The following is a 7297-nucleotide window of genomic DNA, read 5'->3' as shown; positions in this document are numbered from 1 at the left end:
TAGTTTTATTTTGATCTTCCTTTGTTTTCTCATCAATTACCATTACTTTGATTCTTGGAAAATTTTCGTTAATTTCCTTTTCAGTCATTTCTGGAGGATTTCTTGACAAAGCATCAGCAATCTTATTTAATTTTCCAGGTTTGTATTTAAATGTGTATTCGAAACCCGTGAACCTGAATATCCACCTCATGAGCATTTGTCCAAGGTCTTTTCTGCTATGCATCCAATTTGAAGGTTCATGGTCGGACACCAGTGTGAATTTACGGCACAATAAATATGGTCTAAACTGATGTAGAGCATATAGTACCGCTAAGCATTCCTTTTCAGTGGTGGAATAATTTCTTTTAGCTTTGTTTAGTGCCCTCGATAAATATTGGACTGGGTTATCAAATCCGTCTTTTTCTTGGCTCAAGACTGCTCCGATTGCGTAGTCTGATGCATCAGTGGTCAGAGTGAATTCTTTATTATCTATTCTTTAAGTCAGGAAATTTTAATATGGGTTCTTCCATTAGGCACTGCTTTAATTTTTCAAAACTTTCTTCGCACTTTTCGGTTCACTTAAATTACACATTTTTGTTCAATAAGTCATTTAATGGTTTTGCAATTTTAGCAAAATCTTTAATGTACTTTCGATAATAACCAAACATTCCAAGTACTTCTCTTATGTTCCTCGCGTTTTTGGGTGTAGCTAATTTAGCTATAGCTGCAACTTTTTCTGGGTTTGGTTCCACGCATCTGGCACTGATTATGTGTCCTAAGAAGCCCACTTCTTTTCTGAAGAATTCAATTTTATCGGGTTGTAGAACTAATTTCGCTTCTCTTAGTCTTTGCATGAGGTTGCCAATTCTGCTTTCATGTTCTTGCAGATCCTTGCTATAAACAATGATGTCGTCTAAATATACAAGCATTTCAATGTTCTGAAGTCCTCTCAGTACCTTTTCCATTAGTCTTTGAAAGGTCGCTGTGGCATTTTTCAGACCTGCTGGCATTCTGGTGTACTCATAATGTCCATTAATTGTCGTGAAAGCAGTCTTATAACAGTCTTCGGGTGCCATTGGTATTTGTTGAAACCCACTTGCTAAATCGAAGATAGAAAAGTACGTTGCTCCTCCCAATTGATCCATGATATCTGCGATGTTTGGCAATGAGTATGCGTCTCTAATTGTTTTCTTATTTAATTCTCTAAAATCAATCACCATCCGCCATCTTGGATTCCCATGACTGTCGGGTTTCTTTGGTACGATCCATATTGGTGAGTTACAAGGTGAATTGGATTTTCTTATGATTTTATCTCTTAGTTTCTTTTCTACGCTGTGCCTTACAACTTGCTTATGCTGAGGAGGATGCCTATATTGCTTGGTGTTGATGGGTACATCGTTTTCTAGATGTATATGGTGTTCAATCATATCCGTGCATGGAAGTTTGTCTCCTGCAAGTAGAAATTAGTCCAGGTAGTCTTTGATAATCCGATCGACTATATCCAATTCTTCTCGATTTAAATGATCTCTCCTGATTGCTTCTTTTACTTTTTCTAGTCTCCTTATTTGGTCCACAATCATGTCGCCATTAAACTCACTGTCAGTTTCTTGCAGGAAATCTGGTCCTGTGTCAAATGGTATAAGTTCTTTTGGATCCACTTCTATGATGACATCTTCCTCACTCGCATTGTTAGCCATCATTTTGCAAGTATTATTTATATTGGTTACTACACCTTCTCCTAGAAATAGATCTTGGTTTCGCACATCTATTCTCGGTATGTATCCTTCTTTTAGTTCGGTATTTATCAGATTGATTTGGATCACTTGTCGGGTTCTGACTTTGATTATGTGCTTTACGGTACCTCCAATTTGATCGGTTATATTTTCATTATTTTGGTTCATAGGTTCACTTTTTTCACTTTGAACAGATTCTACTTTTAGCACTTCATTTGTTTGTTTACACTTATATCCTCTTTTAATATTTCTCGGATTATGTTCCTCTTCATGTCCAATAAATGGTATGGGGTGCATTACATCTCCGCTTATCATTAGCGTATTCTTGTAATAAGATATTACAGCTTCTTCTTTAGGTAGTTTCATCCTAATATCCCATCAAATGGAATTGGGAAGTCGTCCGATACTATTTGAAATTTCACTGGGGTGCCTTTGATGTCTAGGTATATTGATGCGTACGTCTTCACAGTTTGGTTTATCATTCCGCCTAACTCTCTAGCGTCAGCAGTACAGATGGGCATGTCATCATCCAGTACACTTGCTATAATTAAGTTTACTGTGGCTCCGTTGTCAATCATGAATTCCACTCATGGTTTAGTGGTTCCAACTGGTATTCTTATCCTTACTGCTGTGGCTTTGTCGTCCTCCCAATTAACATTTTGAGGTCCTTTACAGTTTGTGGACCACATTCTTTATAGTTCACTGGCCTCGACAAGATTGTCATCACTGGTGCCTTCGGCTGATTGTTGCTTGGACCCATTGGGTTCGCATTTTTGTTCTCGTTGTATGCTTTTAACTGTTCTTGATAATGCTGTAGATCCGTGTTCCTGGGCATCTGATGGTTTTGGGCTTGATTGGTCCCCTAACTCTGTATTGGATGCATTTGGTTATGTCTTGGATAACTCTGATTTTGGCTTTGGCTCGCCATCCTGGGGTCGTGGCGAGCCTCTTGGTAGTTTAAATTACCTCTTTGGGCTTGATAATTATGTTGCTGATGATTATTGCGCCAATTAGTGTCATTTCTCCTATTAGGATGTTGCGGTGCATCGTAGTATCTCCCAGTTTGGTGGTCGAATATTTGCCGATTTCCCCTGTTTCCATTGCTATTCCCAGCTTGACAATTGTTGCGTTGTTGCTGCCCATTGTTGTAGTTACGATTGTAACCTCCTCGTCCACCTTGATTGCCGTAATTGCTTTGGTAGCCTCTTCCTCGATAGTTGTTGCCTCAATAATTATTTTGTGGATAATAATTCTGGGGTTCATCTTGCGGCGGTTCATTGTATGTTCTATCATTCACATACCCCACGTAAATTGAGTTCTGTTGATTATTTTGATAGCGATTCTCATGTCGGTATCCTCCGTAGCGACGATAATTGTCACCATTTTGTGGTTCATTATAGTTCTCCTGATTATTATAGTATCGGTCTCTACTTCTGTATGGTCTTGAATATGGAATTATTTTTGCTTCCATTCTGGTTTCTAGTCTCACTGCATCTTCATAAGCTTCTCGTAGATCATTGGGTTTACTATAGTCTACTCTCTCAGCCAAATTTGCAGGTAAACCTTTGATGAATATATCCACTGCTAAAGTTTCCAATGGTGCCATCATGTCGTTCTTGAATCTTTCTCCTTTTTCTTCCTTCAAAGCATTTTTAGCACTGCTCAGAAGCACATTTATCTCATCATAAAAATCGCCTACTGTGTCTTGTTCTCTCATCCTCACGTTCTGTATTTTATTATTATAGTAACTGAAATTTCTTCTGGGTCCAAATCTCTGTTTTAAATGTTGTATCAAATCTTCTACACTTCTTATCGTTTTATTGTTTAAACTTTTCTTTGCTGGTCCCGTTATTTTATGTAGAGCGTGTTGTAAGAATTGCGACTTAATCGGGTCACTCAACAACTCGCTGGCATTCCTCAAATCTTGTATGTAGTCTCGAAGATTCTTTCTTCCATCAAAACTTGGAATGCCGCTTATGCAGTTCATAAGTGCAAAGCTGTTTGCCATGGTGCTCATTAATAGCATGCTCGCATCTGGTGCTCCTCCAGTGGCTGAATCATCATTGTTTGAGGCGTTCCCCGTCATCTCAAATAAGTACTGTGTTCATAGAGGGGTAAAAATAATGTTTTGATAAAAATTCACGCAAATCTTAATGAAAGTTTCAAAAGTAAATTTAACCTAAAACCTTTCAAATTATCATAACCTTTATCCTAAAAAGAACTTGTTTGATTTTTATACTAAAAGGAAAATCAGATAGCTATATCTTAATAATTAAATTCAAAACCGTAAACCAGTACCCAAAAAAAAACTTAAACGTTACCAATTAGCCTAATAGAAGTTAGACTTCCTAAAATTCTAAAAATTATCGATGACATTTATTTGTTTATTTAAAAATAAATGTAAATCTTGATTGGGTAGATTGAGTTAAATAATCGAATTTTGGCATATGACGTGAAAATTAGCGAGACAAGAAATTAAGTGTGTTGCAATAATCTAACAAAAATCTCAAAGTTCTTACGTGATTGTATATGAAGCGTCACTCGGTTTTATTTAATTTTGTTAAACATAAAAAGAATTATATGAACACGATAAAAAAAAACAAAACTGGGATTCTAAACAATTATTATTATGTTTATCAAAATTAATTAAAATAATCAAAATAATTAAGTACCTCGATCGAAGAAAACCGAATTAATAATGAGATATTATTCCAAAAACAAAAGGAAATTTTAATATTGTTCTTAAATCTACAAAAAGTTTAATTAACAAAACCCTAAATCAACAATTGTTACTTCCTAAAACGCAAAATTCTCTTAATGAAATAATTAAAGTAAAAAAAAATTATTTATTTGTTTATGCAAAAAGAAGGTTCAATTAACGTGATTTCTAATCTATAATAATTATTATTGTCATAAAACCCTTAACATGCTAATTCTTTGCATTCGCTATTTGAATTTCGCGCCCGCTCAAGATGGCTGCCGCGCGCTCTCTCTGCTTCTTGACTCTACTCCGACTCGACCGCGTCAATTGCGCGCGCCTAGTCTCGCACCGCTGAAAAGTCCCTAGCCGCGCCTAGTAACCACGCTCGCACGCATGCAACTGCGCCCGCGTTCGCTCTGAACAAACACATGCCGTCGGCTGCTATGCTGCAATGGCTAACCTCACCCGCGTCGCGTCGCGTACTTTCTCCTTCAATTATTGTTATTAAATCGCGGTGAAAATAGTGCGCACGTGTAATCTTTTAACGCACAGTTTATTCTTTTAAATGTTCTAATTTTTGCTCTCTATGTTGTTTGAATAAATTGTGCGGGTTGGCTTTAACATGTATAGTGCTTTTTTATTGTAAATCTTTCTTACTTTATTATCTGTGTTTCTTTATGATTGATTAACTTTTCAGTATTAGGTATATAACTTTTATATAGGAGGGGCTCGCATGAGTACTTCAAAGTGCGCTTTTAACAAGGACTTTCTTTTCCTACTTGTTTTCGTAAATCTCAAGCAATGAGTGTGACTTTACCAATTTGTTGTCATTCATACTCTTACTCATGAATCAATTTGTTCCTAATAACCACTGATACCAATTTTGATTTTTTTTTTATTTTATAGCATTGGGTATATACGTCTGGTCCTGAACAGTCAACTCTCACCTTTGCTGTGAAAATCGAATTTCAGCACCAGAGCACCTGCGTAATGACAACGCTCTGGTTCGATTTTGGCTGGGAAATGTCAATGATTTTTAATCTTTGTCGACCAGATTGAGGTACGTATGTTATACTTATATGAACTTCGCTTGTGTTTTCTTTCCCTTTATATAAAAAAACTAACGGGCCCTTCCCTCTAAAGTAACACAGCTTTACCAACTTGTTGTCACCTGTATTATATAAATTTGTATATGTTCATTAGATATATTTTTTTTTATATTAAAATCATAAATATTTTAGTCGTTATCATTCGGGGTCCTTTCATAAGCAAAGTTTTCGTTCCTTTTTTTTGAAAATTGTGTAATTACTTTTGTTGAAATTTTTAACAATTAGGATGTTTTTAGCTAAAATAATTTTATTTTCAGCAAATTTTTGGAGATTTGAAAATTTCTCCTTTTGAAATTTAGATCCTCGATAATCTTTCTTTTCGATTCGAATATTTTCCTAACACGTTTTTCTTCTCAACAGGCTGAACGAACATGAACAAAGCAAGGATTGATTTCGAATTTGGGAAAACCGAAGCTCGCAAGATGGCCGCCCCTTTGACTCTCCACGCGCGTTGGACCGGCACAAAGGCTCTGATGACGCGACGCCAAGCTTCCAAGCGACGCTTTCGACTATGCTGCGCGCAGTTTGAAATTCGACACTTGCCTTTGTTACGAGTACCTCGCGTGATTTTACTTCTAGAGAATTTTCTTTTTAATCACTTCGCGTTCATTTATTTTATTTCAACATTTAATTTTTACGATTTTTCTAAATTTTAATTTTTTTTTGTTTTAGCGTCGCGGGCACTGCATTCACGTTAATATTAGTATATTGTGGTCCAAAAGAAAAGAGAATCAAATTTGCTTTGAGATAGGCAAAATATCGGTGGGACCTCCAATTTTTGTTAGGTGGAAACTTGAAGAGCTTCCCCTTTTATGTGAGTCTGCCTATCTGACATGCTCTACAGGTGTCCAGGGTGGAATCTGATCAGGATCCGTATGCCTGCCTGCAAGTGTCTTTTCTTTCCTTTTGGTAGTTGCCCAAATTAATATTTATGAATCTTACCTTGTGATTTTTCTCTCCGAACGATTGAATAGAAACTTTCCTTCCTAGACCTTCCTTTCTTTTGTTATCTTGGGATTTTTGGGAATGAGTGACTTTGAATAATGTATATATATTGAACAAACTATATGGTCCAATTGTATCTGTATTTACCCTTTATGAAACTGTTTACAATGCTTACAGAAAATTCTCGTTTGAAATCTGAATAATAAATTCTGTTATCTCTGAATAATTAATTTGATTCTGTGAATTGGAAATTAATTAAACCAAATCTAAATCTTTGAATGAAACTCTGAGTATAACTTCGAAACTCTATTGGTCCGCCGGCTTCTGTGCCCGATCACGGAGTGAGAGAGCAGCGTGGTTCAAGAGCGCTCGGAAGAGGTTCCGGACCTCCCACGCCGTCGCCAGCTTACTTTCCCTTAGCCGCGTTACATAGGCGACGCTTGTTGCAGTCATTAGACCTTACGGGGCCTGGCAACTAGTTGCGCGCCGAAACTGCAACGTAGCTCGGCACGTGCGCCTCTAGTCGTTGGCGGGGAAGTTGTTTAGGTTAGCGAGATTCTTAGCCACTTGATACTTTTATCGCCTTGAGTCTCGCTGTACCTTTATACGTGTAGAACTTTCTCGACTCTACATTTGAAATTATTATTTCAAATGCGAATCGGGAAAGTTGTCACTTAACAAAGTGGGATGATAAAACCCAATTAGGTGTACTAGTAGGCTACGTAGAAAATGGCTATAAAGTTCTGGTCAATGGTAGAGTCATTCATGCTAGACATGTACAAGTAGTTGAGGAAAATACCAAAATTATTTGTTTAGAAAAACTTGATGAT

Source organism: Nasonia vitripennis (assembly GCF_009193385.2).
Source record: "Nasonia vitripennis strain AsymCx chromosome 4 unlocalized genomic scaffold, Nvit_psr_1.1 chr4_random0009, whole genome shotgun sequence".
Taxonomy (NCBI): Eukaryota; Metazoa; Arthropoda; class Insecta; order Hymenoptera; family Pteromalidae; genus Nasonia; species Nasonia vitripennis.
Note: the sequence above shows the minus strand (reverse complement) of the source record.